This window comes from Capsicum annuum, chromosome 1, assembly GCF_002878395.1.
Source record: "Capsicum annuum cultivar UCD-10X-F1 chromosome 1, UCD10Xv1.1, whole genome shotgun sequence".
Lineage (NCBI taxonomy): Eukaryota > Viridiplantae > Streptophyta > Magnoliopsida > Solanales > Solanaceae > Capsicum > Capsicum annuum.
In genome coordinates, this window is record NC_061111.1 from 170,951,332 (window position 1) to 170,967,065 (window position 15,734).

Here is a 15,734-nt window from a genome sequence, read left to right on the forward strand (position 1 = left end):
TCTCAAACCTACACTGGTTACGTAGTTTGGGAACTCACGGACTGCTACTAAAGGTCACACCCTCTATTGGCAGGTGAGCCCCCATCCTTGGGTTCACTCGGTGCTAAATCCCACTCCCAACTGAAATGACACTAATACTGAACTGTCTAAACTCAACTGAATATTTTTACATAATTGATAGTGCTCATCATGATCATAAATATCTGAGTAAATAATAAGACTCATGGTTTCACTAATTATTAGTTGAAAGATATGAAGCATAAGTAAACACATAGGTATCGGGTGTTCACAACCCGCCATCACTGAATAACCATAAAGTATGATATCAACACTTAAAACTGTATGATGTGAATCATGGTTCAAAGACCTAACACATAAACATTTCACCAAATAAGTGAGAAACATGAACTTGAATATGGGAATGTCTTAAATATGAGAAAACAAGATGGTTACATAGTTAAATTCATAACTTTGAGGATTTATTCAAAAATTAATAGAACATGACATGGGATTCACAACACTTAAAATATGATATGACTTATTCCACTTGAAAACACTTGTAGCCATAACTTGACATTGAATTAACAAGAGATTCATGGACTTATTTCATCTTGAACCTGTGTAAACTCATAAAGTAAACCAAAAGAGGGTTTTTTGGCTCTTTGGATGAAAGGGACCCATGGATGAACATCCTTCATACCTGAAGTAGAAGCTTTGGGGAAATTTCTTTAAAGTTGTTCTTGACCTTGAGAAACCCTAGCTGCTTGGGGAAGATAAAGAAACCATTTTCTCTTGATTCTATTTAGTAAATTGATGTTAAATTAAGTAAATTTGGGATTTAGGGCCTTTTATACCACCCATTGTGAAGCCAAAATGACATGGGTTTGGCTTTTAAGGGAGTGGGGAAAGACATAAAAGCTCCTGGAAAAACGTGTAGAAAATTGCTTTCCCAGTCGGTACGAGTCAACCTTATGACTCGTATGTTAAAGTACGACTGGAATGCTGACTCGTAAGCTTGAAATATTTCAAAGAACATGTACTGGTATGGATACGAGTCATACTTCCAATTCGTAAAATACCTATATGATTTAGTAATGTCACTCGTAAGATGAACAGATAACTTATGGAACCAACACTGTTATTAGTACGACTTCTCTTTATATGAGTCATACCTTTGTATATGACTAGATACCCCCCTCCACGTATCCTTGAACCTCAAGGGGTAAATACTGATGTCCATATGGCTGGGTTCATATGACTCGTACCCCTCTTAACGACCCATGGGATCAAGTCATACCTTTAACAGAATGTTCAACATGCTATACTGACTTAGGTACGGGTCTAACATATGAATCGTACACTGGGGTATGATTGAGGATCATGAGTCGTATGTTGCACAGAGATCGAAAAAGATATGGGGTATTACAGTATCTCTTCGTTGGAAATATTCATTCTCGAATGAAACTTGTTAGACCGAGACCACTATAAAAACTAAGATCATATCCTGAACATGCATGACTTGACACATGATTACATAACTGAGTCTAAAATGTGATACATGAACTGAACTGATTTTGTGAATGCATGAATGACATGAGATTGGTTACATAGATGAAACTGAGAACGGAAAAGAGTCAATCTAAGAAAGATCATTACCTCAAGCTAAATCTGGGTTTGCAGAGAAAACGTGAGGGTACTTCGTTCACATATCTGCTTTTGCTTCCCAAGTAGCTCTCTCAAAAGACTGATTCTGTCAAAGAACATTAACCAAGGAAACTATTTTATTCCTTAGCCTACAAATCTAACTATTAAGGATCTTAACTGGGACTTGTTCATAGGAAAGGCTATCCTTAACGTCCATATCTTCTAAAGCAACAACTACTGCTGAATCTCCATTACATTTCTTTAACAAAGAAACGTGAAATACTGGATGTGCTGACGCCAAATCGACAGACAACTCTAGCTTATAAGCTACTTTCCCAAAATGATTCAAGATTCTATACGGGCCAACATAGTAGGGATTGAGTTTCTCCTTCTTGTCAAATCTATTTACTTCTTTCATATGCGAAATATTCAAATAGACTAAATCACCAACCTCAAACTCAAGATCTCTTCTTTTCACATCTGCATAAGATTTTGATGACTTTGGGCTATATTCAGCCTCTCCCATATCAATTAAACTTTCTCATTCATATCAAACACTAAATCTGGCCCTATCAAAGTAGCTTCACCTACCTCAAACTAACTAATAGGAAATCTATATATCCTCCCATAGAAAGCCTCAAATAGAGCCATCTAAATATTGGAGTGATAGCTATTGTTGTAGGCAAACACAATCAAAGGTAAATGGTCATCCCAACTACCTTTAAAGTTAATAGCACATGTCCTCAATATATTCTCTAAAGTCTAAATGGTCCTCTCTGCCTGACCATCTATTTGAGGATGAAAAGCTGTACTGAGATGAACTTGGGTACCAAAACACTTTTGAAAAGCCTTCCAAAAGTGAAAGGTAAACTGAGTACCTCTATTTGAAATGATAGACAATGGGACCCCATGCAATTTTACCAACTCCCTAAGGTAAATCCTGGCATAATCCTTGGCTAAGTACAAAGTATGAGCTGGTAAGAAATGAGTTGATTTGGTCATTCTATCTACAATAACCTATATCAAATCATGCTGACACTGCGTATGAGGCAACCCTTACAAAATCCATGTTCACCATTCCCATTTCCAAGTGGGGATGTTAAAATCCTGCACAGTACCACTAGTCCTTTGGTTCTCAACCTTGACCTATTGGTAATTTGGACAGTTAGCCACAAACCCTGCAATATCTTTCTTCATATCACTCCACCAATAGATTTCCCACAAATCACGATACATCTTAGTGGTTCTTGGATTAATAGAGTATCGTGCACCATGCGCTTCTACAAATATTTGCTATCTCAAGCCATCAACACACAGAACACATAACCTTTCCTAACAACGAAGCACATCATCTCCCCCTTGAGAGAAAACCTCTACTTTTCGATCTCTAACATCCTCCTTTTACTTAACCAAACTAGGATTTCTGTTCTACTTTTCTTTCACTTCATCCATCGATAAAGATTTCAAAGTATTCTGAACCCATATACTACCTTCAGCCGAATTAACTAACCAAATACCTAATCTTGTAAGTTGATGAACCTCACAGACTAACTTTTTCTTATCTTCCTCTACATGAGCAACATTACCCATAGACAACCTACTAAGGGCATCTTGCACTACATTGGCCTTGCCCGGATGATACAACACACTCATATCATAATCTTTTAACAACTCAAGTTACCTTCTCTGATAAAGATTCAAATATTTCTTTGTGAACACGTACTTTAAAATCTTATGGTCAATGAACACATCAACATGAACCCCATAGAGATAATGCTCCAAATATTTAAGGCAAAGACAATAGCTGCCAACTCGAGATCATGGGTAGGGTAATTATTTTCATGGGGCTTAAGCTGTCTAGAGGCATAAGCTACGACCTTACCTCTTTGCATGAAAACATAATCGAGACCAACTCTGGAAGCATCACAGTAAACCAAAAACCCATCTGAACCATCTGGCAAAGTCAAAATTAGAGCAAAAGTGAGTCGAGTCTTCAACTCCTGAAAACTCTTCTCATAGGAAACTGACCACTAAAATTTTACCTTTTTTTGAGTCAATCGAGACATGAGGGATGTAATATAAGAAAACCCTTCAACAAACCATCTATAATAGCAATACAAACCCAACAAACTCCTGATATCTTCTCACTGCTTTGGTCTTTTGAGGGTCAACTCATATGCCATCACCAAGAACTATATGGCCAAGAAAAGAGAATTATCTTATCCAAATCTCTCACTTACTAAACTTAGCAAACAACTGATGATATGTAAGAGTCTGCAACATAACTCTTAATAGTCTGGATGATCATTCTCACTGTGGGAAAAGACAAGGATGTCATTAATAAAGACTATGATGAATATGTCCAAGTACTGTTTGAACACTCTATTTATTAAGTCCATGAAATTTGTATGGGCATTCGTTAGTCCAAAGGACATAAGTAAGAATTTAAAGTGTCCATATCGAGTTTTGAAGGTTATCTTTAGAATGTCATATTCTCTGACTCTGAGTTAATGATAGCCAAATCTGAGATCTATCTTAGAGAAATAAATGGCACCCTGAAGTTGGTTGAACAAGTCATTAATTTTAGGAAGAGAATACTTATTCTTGATGGTGCCTTTGTTCAACTGACGGTAGTCGATACAAATATTGACAAAACCATCTTTCTTACGCACAAATAGAACTGGTGCACCCCATGGAAAAATACTGGGCCTGATGAAACCCTTATCTAAGAGATCTCTTAACGTTTTTTCAACTTGTTAAACTCAGCTGAAGCCATTCGGCAAGGTAGAATAAAGATAGGCTGGGTATCTAGAAGGAGATTTATTCTGAAGTTAATTTTCTTTTCGAGAGAAACTCCAGGAAGATCTTCAGGGAACACATCTGGAAATTTCCTTACCACTGAAATTTACTCGAGACTTGGAGTCACAGAACTAGAGTCTTTGACTCAAATAATATGGTAAACATACCCTTTATATATCATCTTTCTTGCTTTAAGATCAGAAATAACCTGACCCCTAAGTACTAAAGTATTACCTCTCCATTTAATGACTGGTTCATTGGGAAATTTAAATTGAATGACTCTATTTCTGCAATCAATTGAGGTATAGAACGAGTAGAGCCAATCTATTTCGAGAATGACATTGAAATAGGTCATCTCTAACTCTACGAGATCAACTGAGGTAATTTTCTAAGATAATTTGATCAAAAAATTTTTGTATACCTGTCTTGCTGTAATAAATTTACCCACTGGGGTAGAAACTGAGAAATACCCTACTAATATTTCAGGACTGACACCAAAATTAACGACTATATAAGGAGTTAAAAAAAGTAAAGATCTAGAATCTAACAATGCATAAATATGAAAATAGAAAACCTATAACGTACCCGTAACCACGTCAAGAGAACTTTCCTGATCATACCGAGTCTAGAGTGCATATAACCTATTCTGACGCTGCCCACTGGTGGCACTTGAAGTAGCACCTTACTGAGTCGGGAGACTTGCTGGAGCTGAAGAACAATTGGTCTGACCCTACTGACCAACCCTTGGAAAGTCCCTAACTCTGTGGCCTAGCTTACCATATCCATCATACCTATCACTACCAGTTTTACACTCGCCCTAATGATTCTTACCACCCTTCTTACAGAGCGAATTTGTATGACCACTGTTCACACTACCCTGGGACTTAGAGCCTGGTGCTCTATACTGACTGTCTTGCCCAAACTTAGGGATTGGCACACTAGCTAAAGATGGAGCTAGGACTAAAAATTTCTAATAGAATTGAGAACGGTTACCACCTTCTGACCTTGGCTGAGAAAAGTTAAAACTATATATTCTGGCCCTCTTATTCTCTCTCTCTTTCTCCTTACACTTTTACTCTTTAATCTGATGAGCATGAACTATAAGCCTAGATAGGTCTATATTCTTTATCAATATAGAAGTCCTATACTCATTAACACTATTAGCTACACCATATACAAACTTACTCATTCTAGACCTATTGTCTACCACTATAATAGGAGCATACCTTGCCAATTGAGTGAACTTAAACGTGTACTCCTTCACATATATATTACCTTGCTTTAAATTAATGAACTCCTAAACATTATCTTCCCTCAACTCGAATGGAAATAATCTATCTACGAAAGTTATGGAAAACTCTTTCCACTCAATAAGCCCTGCCTCCATACTTAATCCTTCTTCCACTGCTTAAACCAGGTGTGATCTACATCCTGCAATTGATATGCAGCCAACTTTGCACTCTCACTTAAAGTGACACCCATGATATCAGTCACCTTCTGTACCATATCCAGAAACTCCTGCAGATCCTCCTCAAACTTGGATTCAAAAAAAAAGGGATTCATTCGAGTGAAATCCTAAATCATAAATGCGGTTTTATTTGCCACCAGATTGGCTAGGGAAATAGCCTTTTGGTTGTTTTGAGTAGCTACAGAATGGACTAGGATAGCAAAAGCAGCCCTAAATTCAGTGGGAGAGACATGCTCATTCAGGGGATCTTCTTGAATAGGTGATGGTGCGGACTGATCCCCATTCCTTTTTCTGTTATTTCTTATGGGAGGAATTGTTTGTAAACAGAATAAAGGATGAGTTAAAAAGAGATTTTAAATAGAGCTCATGCTCTTTTTCATGACATGAACAGTGAAAGTAGGGAAACTTTCCTAAAATATTTCATAGCCTTTTGTCTCTAAGTATGGCACACTTCATACCCATGCACAAGACTCTACTCAATGCGGCTTTCAGACTCCCTAGGATACTTTAAAAACTTAGGCTCTAGTACCAAGTTTTGTCATGATTCGGGGCTACCCCTAGTCACGACAACAGTGGTTACAACTATAAGTGACCACAAGCTAACCCTTGAGTTGGAACCTACTGTGAGCACTGCACAAAATAGTAATACATCACGTGTGTGAAAGGTAAGCTGATATGATACTGTAAAACTGAATACTAAAATACAAATCAAAACATGTTTGAAATATCTAATAACAACTGAAAACACTAAAATGACTGACTGACTATCGAACTGATTATATGAAAGCCTCTAAACATCATGAGGAGTAGATGAGATAGATCCTTAACTAACTCTAACTGACTGAACATAAGAAAGCACTAAAGTAATTAAAATAAATAAATTATTTCCTCGATATATAAGGAATCACCACTACTGCTGTCGAGTAATGCCGAGCTATCTAACTATGCATCCGAATCTATGTTATAAGACAACATAACACAAAGAAAAGTATGCGATCAGTACTTTGAATGTACTAGTATATGAGATGAGGACTGGCTGAAATGCATGATCTTACTAAGCATAAATGTATGAACATGTAATATCCGAGAATGCAAGACCAAACGTAAATATGTTTCTGAGATAATCTGTAATCTGAAAAATTAAAAGTTTTATAACTGAATAAATGTGAATCTGTACGCTTGGTTAAGCAAACCTGAACTGAAATACACTGACTACTGTACTAAGGCTGTGGGAGGTATCATATAACTGACGTTCCCCAATATGAGCTAATTGGGGTCCAACCTATAATCCTAGTTGGAATGGTGTCAGTACCATGCCATGGGTACTAACACTGACTGTGTGAATCCACTAAGCTGGTGTCCTAAAGGACTAAGGAGTAACCCTCTACTGGTAGGTTCTCTCAGGAGACATTTGTCAACCCTCAAATGACAGGAAAACATCTCAAACCTATACTAGCTACGTAGTTTGGGAACTCAGGGACTGCTACAAAAGGTCACACCCTCTATTGGAAGTAAGCCCCCATCCCTGGGTTCACTCGGTGCTAAATCCTACTCCCAACTGAACTTACACTGGTACTGAACTAACTAAACTCTACTGAACATTATTACATAATTGATAGTGCTCATCATGATCATAAATATCTGAGTAAATAATAAGACTCATGGTTTCACTGAATTATTACTTGAAAGATCCGAAGCATAAGTAAACACATAGGTATTGGGTATTTATAACCTTCCAGCACTAAATGACCATAAAGAATTACATCAACACTTAAAACTGTAGGATGAGAGTCATGGTTCAAAGACCCCAAACATAAACATTTCACTAAATAAGTGAGAAACATGGACTTGAACATGGGAATGTCTTAAATATGAGGAAACAACATGATTACATGGCTAAATTCATAAATTTAAGGATTTATTTTGAAATCAATCGAACATGACATGAGATTTGCAACACTTAAAACATGATATGACTTATTCCACTTGAAAACACTTGTAACCGTAACTTGACATTGAATTAACAAGAGATTCATGGACTTATTTCATATCTTGAACATGTGTAAACTCATAAAGTAAATCAAATGAGGGTTTTTGGGCTCCATGGGTGAAAGGGACCCATGGATAAACACCCCACACACCTGAAGTAGAATCTTTCGGGAAATTTCTTTGAAGTTATTCTTGACCTTGAGAAACCCTAGCTGCTTAGAAAAGATGAAGAAACCATTTTCTCTTGATTCTATTTAGTAAATTGATATTTAATGATGTAAATTGGGAATTTGGGGCCTTTTATACCACCCCTTTCGAATCCAAAATGACATAGATTTGGCTTTTAAAGGAGTGGCAAAAGACATAAAAGCCCCTAAAAAAACATGCAAAAAATTATATTTCTAGTTGGTATGAGTCGACCTTATGACTCGTATGTTAGGGTACGACTAGATTGCTGACTTATAAGCTTGGAAGATTTCAAAAACATGTACTAGTCTTGATACTAGTCATACTTCTAAATCGTAAGATGCCTATATGATTTAGCAGAGTCACTCGTAAGATGAAAGAACAACTTGGGGAACCAACACTGTTATTGGTATGACTTCTTTCTATTCGAGTCATACCTTTTTATATGACTAGATACCCCCTTCTCATATCCTGGATAGAACCTCAAGGGGTTAACACTGATGTCCATATGACTAGGTTTATATGAATCGTACCCCTCTTGACGACCCCTGGGGTCAAGTTGTACCTATACCAAAATGTTCAACATGCTATACTGACTTAGGTATGAGTCTAACATATGACTCATACGCTGTGGTACAACTTTGGATCATGAGTTATATGCTGCACAGAGATAAAAAAAGATATGGGGTATTACAATGTGATGACATGTATGCAATTAAGCGCATTTATGATCACTTAGTGGTACGATTCCAACTAAATCATTGCTTTTACTATTATTTTTTAAAAAGAGATTTATTCCCACTTTTTACTTTTAAAATAGATTCTTCTACAACAGGAATCATACCACCTTATTTAATAATTTATGAGCTTTTGGAAATAAATTAGTTATTTTGAAAATTTGACCAAGAATGATTTTGTTCCATTATTAATCTATTCTTTTACCACTACTATTTACTTTAATCGACCGAGATTTCCATTCTTTCTATGCTATTATGCCGATTTAGTTCTGAACTTGATCTTGGGCAATGGATTTATTGATTTTACACTCTTTTAGTCTCCGTTCAAGTTCTAGTACTAATTATGATGGTTATTGAGAGTCTTAGTCTGAGACCAGGTAGTGTAAATAGATATTCTGAGTCCCTTGTGGGTCACTTTATCTGTGAGCCACTATGCTGGAGAAGAATAATCATTGTAGGTCCTGCCTTTGCAATCTATTGACATGTAAAAGGTGTATACACTTGGTACATTATGTCAGTTGGATTGGACATGGTATTTCTTATTTATGTTGCATTTATTCATTCATATGCATTATCTATTATCTATTAATTATTTGGTGCTTATATTCATCGATCGTATGGGAATTGTATAGGCATAAGCTATGACATTCTATTTATTAAGTGCTTGCTTACGCTTTTAGGGCTTATAGGGAACCATTTAGGTTATTATTTCTCTGGACTAGCCCGTTGCTTTATTATTGCTTATTATGGTTAGTTAGTGGCAGGATGTTTATGGACTGGTACCCGAGATTGTAGGTACATTTCTGATTCTATTTATTTCTCATAGTTAGATATGTTTATTGATATATTATCTCAAGTTTAGTCGTCATTCAATTATAGACATTTATTATGCTAGTATTAGTTCCCTTACTTGACTATGATTTTCAAGATGTTAGGTCGACTCCCATAGTTTATTACTTTTTTAGTCCTATATGTGTGTATATATATAAATATATATACATATACACACACACATATATATATATATATGGGGTATTACCGTATATCTCTCTCTTTCCTTGTTTATCATATTGTATATTTATTGTTTGGCCTTGTTGTACTACTATATATCCTTATTTAACTCATCATTTGTATCTTGGCTAGTGATATACGGTATTTTACTTTAGTTCCTGAACATTGTTAGAATAGGCTAGTTTATCCCTATTTTTCCATTAGCATTATTATGTTTAGTTCCTTGGATAGCTGCCTATAGTTTATGTTCCTGCTTTACCTATTATTTATACTTGCATTATCTTTAAAGCATCGTTAGCTGATGCCTACTGAGCATCGTGTATTTGGTACACATACTATATTTCTGCAAACTGTAGATCATAGTATGAGTTCCCATTATTAATATGTGCATTGTACGAAGCAACTATGAATCGGGGAATTGGGGTGAGCTCCTAAGGTTTGAAGTATTCCTGAACTCCCTCATATTGATTTGACTAGTTTCTATTTTATTTTTCAAAGAGGTTCGTATATGTATTTATTCTATATTTCACTTGTACTCCTATTTTATTACAAGCTCTTGTATTGACTTCACTAGTTCTTGGGATGTTATCTTATATTAGTCTCTTTATTAGATTTCTTTCTATTGGTTCTTTATTTCTATTGGTAGTTTGTTAGTAGCTGTTTTGGACTATGAGTTGGCTTACCAACTAGCGGATTATAGTAGGTGCCATTATGACCTAAGAAATTAGGTCGTGAATATATTGGTATTAGATCAGGGCTTATAGGTGTATTGGTACAGGAGCTAAGTGCTTAGTAGAGTCTTGCGGTTCAGTAATGAGATGTCTGTATCTTATATTTGGGAGGCTATAGGGCCTTCTTAGGAAACTTTTTTCTTGAATCCTTATCATATGTCTATGTTTCTATGAACATCTAGTACCTTTTTTACTCTATTCTTTCCCAGATGGATGACACGAGGTCATGGATAGATGTGGATGAGGCTTTCACATGTGTTTTTATAGTTTCAGCTCTACATCAGGCTAGAGAGTTAGTATTAATATCAAAGATCTTTAGCATCATCTAGAGAATTTGGGGCCAGCCCAGGCTCTGGTAGAGTTTATAACCACCTAAGTTCTTCAGGATCTAGTGTTGGGAATTCTAATTTTTTTTTCATGAATATTTCTAAGCCAGAAATAGTGTTAAGTAAATTGAGTGATTCTCAGACTAGATTTGGGTTGTTGGTGTTCAACAGGGTTCTTTATCTATTTTAGAGTATTTTTGGATTTCTTGAGTGGGCCAAACATACACATATTCAATATCCTTTAGAGCATGAATTGATACATAGATTTGTCAAGGATTGAATTTTCCACTCCACTTGGTATCAAAATATTTGATTGCAGTTGGGCCATATTTCCATCAAGTTGTTGATCATGCAAAGTCCATAAATAGGGCATATATTGATGCATATGGAAGTGGTGCTAGGAGGCCATGTTATTAGTTCCGTGTTGGTGGTATTCCATCAAGAGGTAGGGATACTTCCAATAGAAGTCGGCATCACTTGTAACCTATCAGTTCCGTACAAGTAGCATCTCAGGCTTTAGGTGGCTCTCAGATTAGTTGCAGTGGTCATAGTAGGTAGAGTTGTCTTAAGTCATTATTTAGTATTCGGTATAGAGCTTTAGGCCATAGTAAAAGTTCTGGGTTAGTAGGTACAGTATATTAGAAAGTTCTAAGGGCATGTTTGGTCATTTGTCTATAGAGTGCCTTAGGCATGAGTTGGTTATTCAGACACGGTTAGCATATATTCCTTGCCATCCTAGAAATCCTAAGGTATGTTATGATTGCAGTAAGGATGATCATTTTAGTATAGAGTGTCCGAAGCATCAGTTAATCATCCAATTAGAGACAACTCATGTTTATCACCGGGTTAGAGCTTTAAGGGGTTGTTTTGAGTGGAGAGAGACCAATCACTAATCCAAAGAGTGTCTCAATGTGAGATTACTAGTCGTTTAGTTCATCCAATTTAGTCTCAAAGTGTTATGTCACCTTCGATCAGAGGCAGTGCACTTAGTAATTTTGTTGATCGTTCAGACGCTTAATATGGGTTTTGAAATGCTCTCCTTCGGGCACGTCAAAACTATGAGATTGGATTCTATCATATATGTGTGACTTGATTGACTATATTTTGAGTAACTACTAAAATTTGTGTTGGAGTTTTCATACCCATTAGTAGTTATATGCTTTATATTACTATATTGATTGTTGAATGCCTTTATGTGAAGTTATGCATATATGACTACCCCCGTAGATGATTTCTTTTAGTAGTGGATTGAGGGGATTAATTTAGTATTTTCCTTGGGGTGTAGAATTTAGGTTAAAGTCTCATTTCCATTGTCATACTGGCCTTATTATTACCTTAGAGTGGTACCAACTATGTTCTTCATTTTGTGCCACCTGTATCTTATACTATTATTATTATTGTCATTGTTTGACGTTGATTAATTCTTACTTAATAGATGGATAGACTAGCGTTATTCAGTTAGTGTTGCCCTTCTTATGATTTTTATTCATTTGGTCTAGATCCTTGGTTGGTTGGTATCCATTTTGTTAGCAAAGCAAGGCTAATTGTTGAGTGGCTATAAAAATAAAGGTAGGTTTGGATTTATGTGGTTCCACTATTATTCTAGCATTACCAAATTGTATCTGTGACCCATTACTGAGATTGATTAGTTTAGGATGCACCCTTATAAATTATCGAGTTTATTTCTTGGTAGTAGTCTTGACCTTGGTGTTGATGTTGAGATTGGTACTCTATTTTTTCCAGTAATGTGGTTAATGGATTAGTTGAGTTAAGGTTGGTGAAAATGGGTGAATTCAAAAATTTATTATCTTCATTATTTATATGTCCTAGGTTGTATGTGCTCGTGTATAACTGTCGATAAATGAAGTGGTATCTTTGGAAGTGAGTGTTCGTATCCATGTATTGGGTATTGGTTGAAAAGATTCAGGCAAAGATCTTATTTTTTGAGTTGTTTGTGTTTGACTACCATTAGTATTCTTCATAACCTTGATGTGTTCTTGATTATGCCTAGATCTATTATGCCTTTTAATAGATGTGGAGTTGATTGCTTGTGTCTTCAGCCAGTGGGTTTCCTCCATTGTGATTATGTTCTTTGACAATATTTCAGTTTTAACTCTTGTGAGAATTATTGGGTAAATGCTAGAATTCTGATGGTGAGATTGGTTCGAGTATTTGAAATATTTGAGGACTCGTGGGGTTTTGTTTTAGTATTTGTCACTTTTAAATAGTGACTTGGAAGTTGTGTTAGTTGTTGTTGAGGTTAAGTAGTTCAGCTTTTGCGTTGAGATAATAGCTATGTATTGTGTAACTTGATTGCATCCATATTTCCAGATTTGTTTTAGTTGAGCATTTATTTATAAGCTTACTAAGCGTACTCCTTCCTTAATGGTTCGGTTATCTTCATTTTAGATGAGTTACCTTTGATAAGTGCTCGAAGGATAGTTCATTGGCACACAGAATTAGTTACTACTGCTCCTAACCTTGATTTTAAGTGTTTGTCAGAATTTTGGAATGTCTTCTCAGCTGAAGAAGTGTCCTTAAGTTGCGCTAACATGGTTTCACCCACAGTCGGTGGGTAATTTTGTAGCGGATCATTCAAATTTGAGATATTATGCTTGGAATTCATGACTATTAGTTTTAAGGGTCATTGAGACCAATTCTAGTTTTGGCTAGAAATTGCAGTGAGATCGCAAGTTGAATCATCTCCATTTGTGTGTCCATGTAGCACCTTATGGGCGTATTTTTCTACTTTCCATTTGGAGTCTATCAAGGTTAGTATCATATAATTGTACTGATAGATCTTAAATGATGTTGGGAATATTTTAGATAATTTAGAATTGACAATAGGTTTGGAAAGGCAAGAGAATGTTAGTTTGGAATTTAGAGTTCACTATATGGTTCGTGCCTTGGTTGACTCTACATTGGTTGGGTTTTCATTTAGTTGTTCTTATGTCGGTGTGATATCAGAGTGTTGTGGTTTGGGTTTGCGTGCATTAGTCATGCTCGGTTCAGTTGGAGGCCAGTTGGTTGTGGAGGTTGCATTTCGGTCTTTTGGAAAGTAAAGTTAGGACGTGAAGAAAAAATAGGGGGATGCCGTTAGAAAAAATCTCTTAGAAGTATTGTTTCCTCTTAGAGGTTATCTGGGGAGCCATGTTTGGTACATGCGGATCCAATAACTATCCTTTCGAGCTTTGGTATTTCTTCTATCCGTTGACTATCACAGATAAAAGTCCTTTTAGTAGTAATTATTATAATGACTCTCTAGGTCATTTTCTCAATTTCACGTGTTTCTAGCATTCTGAGCCTTCCTATAGAGCTACAAGTTATTTTATAACTTGTCAAAACTCTCAGTTTAATTATTGGACAGTTTATTTTGGATTTTAGGCTCATTTCCTTATTTTAGAGCTTTCATTGTTAAGAAATTGGTCTTCAACCAAAACTCATACTACAAAGCCTTGGATGAGAATTTTGATAGCGCCCATTAACTCCAGAACATTTACTTTAGGCTAGGTTTACCCTTGGTTTAGGTTCCGAAGCTTCCAGACACATTTTGGGCTTCTGGGTAGAATTTAGTTAATATGAAAATATGGGTCTGGGACTTGAATTTAATTGAAACGAACTTGTATGGGAATTTTCATTGTTTCATTGAGCCCAAAATATTGAATTTGGTATAGTAACATAGTTTGTATGTGTGCATGACATTCTGAATGAATTTTGATGTCACGACCCGAGGCTGCCCCCTAGCCGCGACAATGGTGCTTACAACCACAAGTAGCCACAAGCTAACCCATGAACTGATACCTGCTGTGAGCATTGATTAAAATAGTAATATAACCTATAAACAAAAGATAACCAGTCAGATTCTACAACATTTGCTAAAATACTGGCAGACCAACTGTCTATCTGAGACAATTGATAAAAGATGAAATGAATAGCTGACTATCTAACTGTATGTCTAAAAGTATCTAAAAATTATGAGGAGTTGGTAGGGCAAACCCCCAACTAATTCGACTAACTGAATATAAGAAATACTAAAATAACTGAATAAACATAACGTGTCCTTAATGGATGAGGACTCACCACTACAGCTGCTGGATTACGCTGAGCTATCTAAAAGCGACTGGGAAACTGAGCCTCCGAACCTATGATATAAGATATAATAGCACAAAGAAAAGTATGCAGTTAGTACTTTGAATGTACTAGTATGTAAGATGAGGACGTGACTGAAATGCATGAGATAATTGAGCATGAAATGCATGAACATGCAAAATTTTAGAATGCAAGACCATGTATATATCTTTTATGTTACTGATTTAATCTGTAATCTAAAATCCAGGAAGTTATAAAACTGAACATCTGAAAGTCTGCACACTTGGTCAAGCAAACCTAAGATGAAACACACTGAATACTGACTGAGACTGTGGGAGCTAGCTATAACCGACATGCCCAAATCTAAGCTATCGGATTCCAACCTATAACTCCAGTTTAAAGGGTGCTGGTTCCTTGCCAAGGGTACTAACACTGGATGATGATGTGGATCCACAAGACTAATGTCCCGAAGGACAAGGGTGTCATGCCTAACTGATGAGGGACCCCTCATAATCTATGGTGGCGAAGTAGGTCTGGAACTTAGGGACTGCCACTAACGTCTCATGCCAGCCAATGGGGGAGACGCCATCCCTACGTTCACTCGGGGCTATGGGTTAGTCCTAACCGAATTACACTGATACTAGACCGAATAGAATTAAATTCAATTGAACATACAACTGACATTGCTCATCATGGTCTGATCATAACAACTGACTGAATGATAATACTCATGGTTTAGCTAAAATTATTTCTG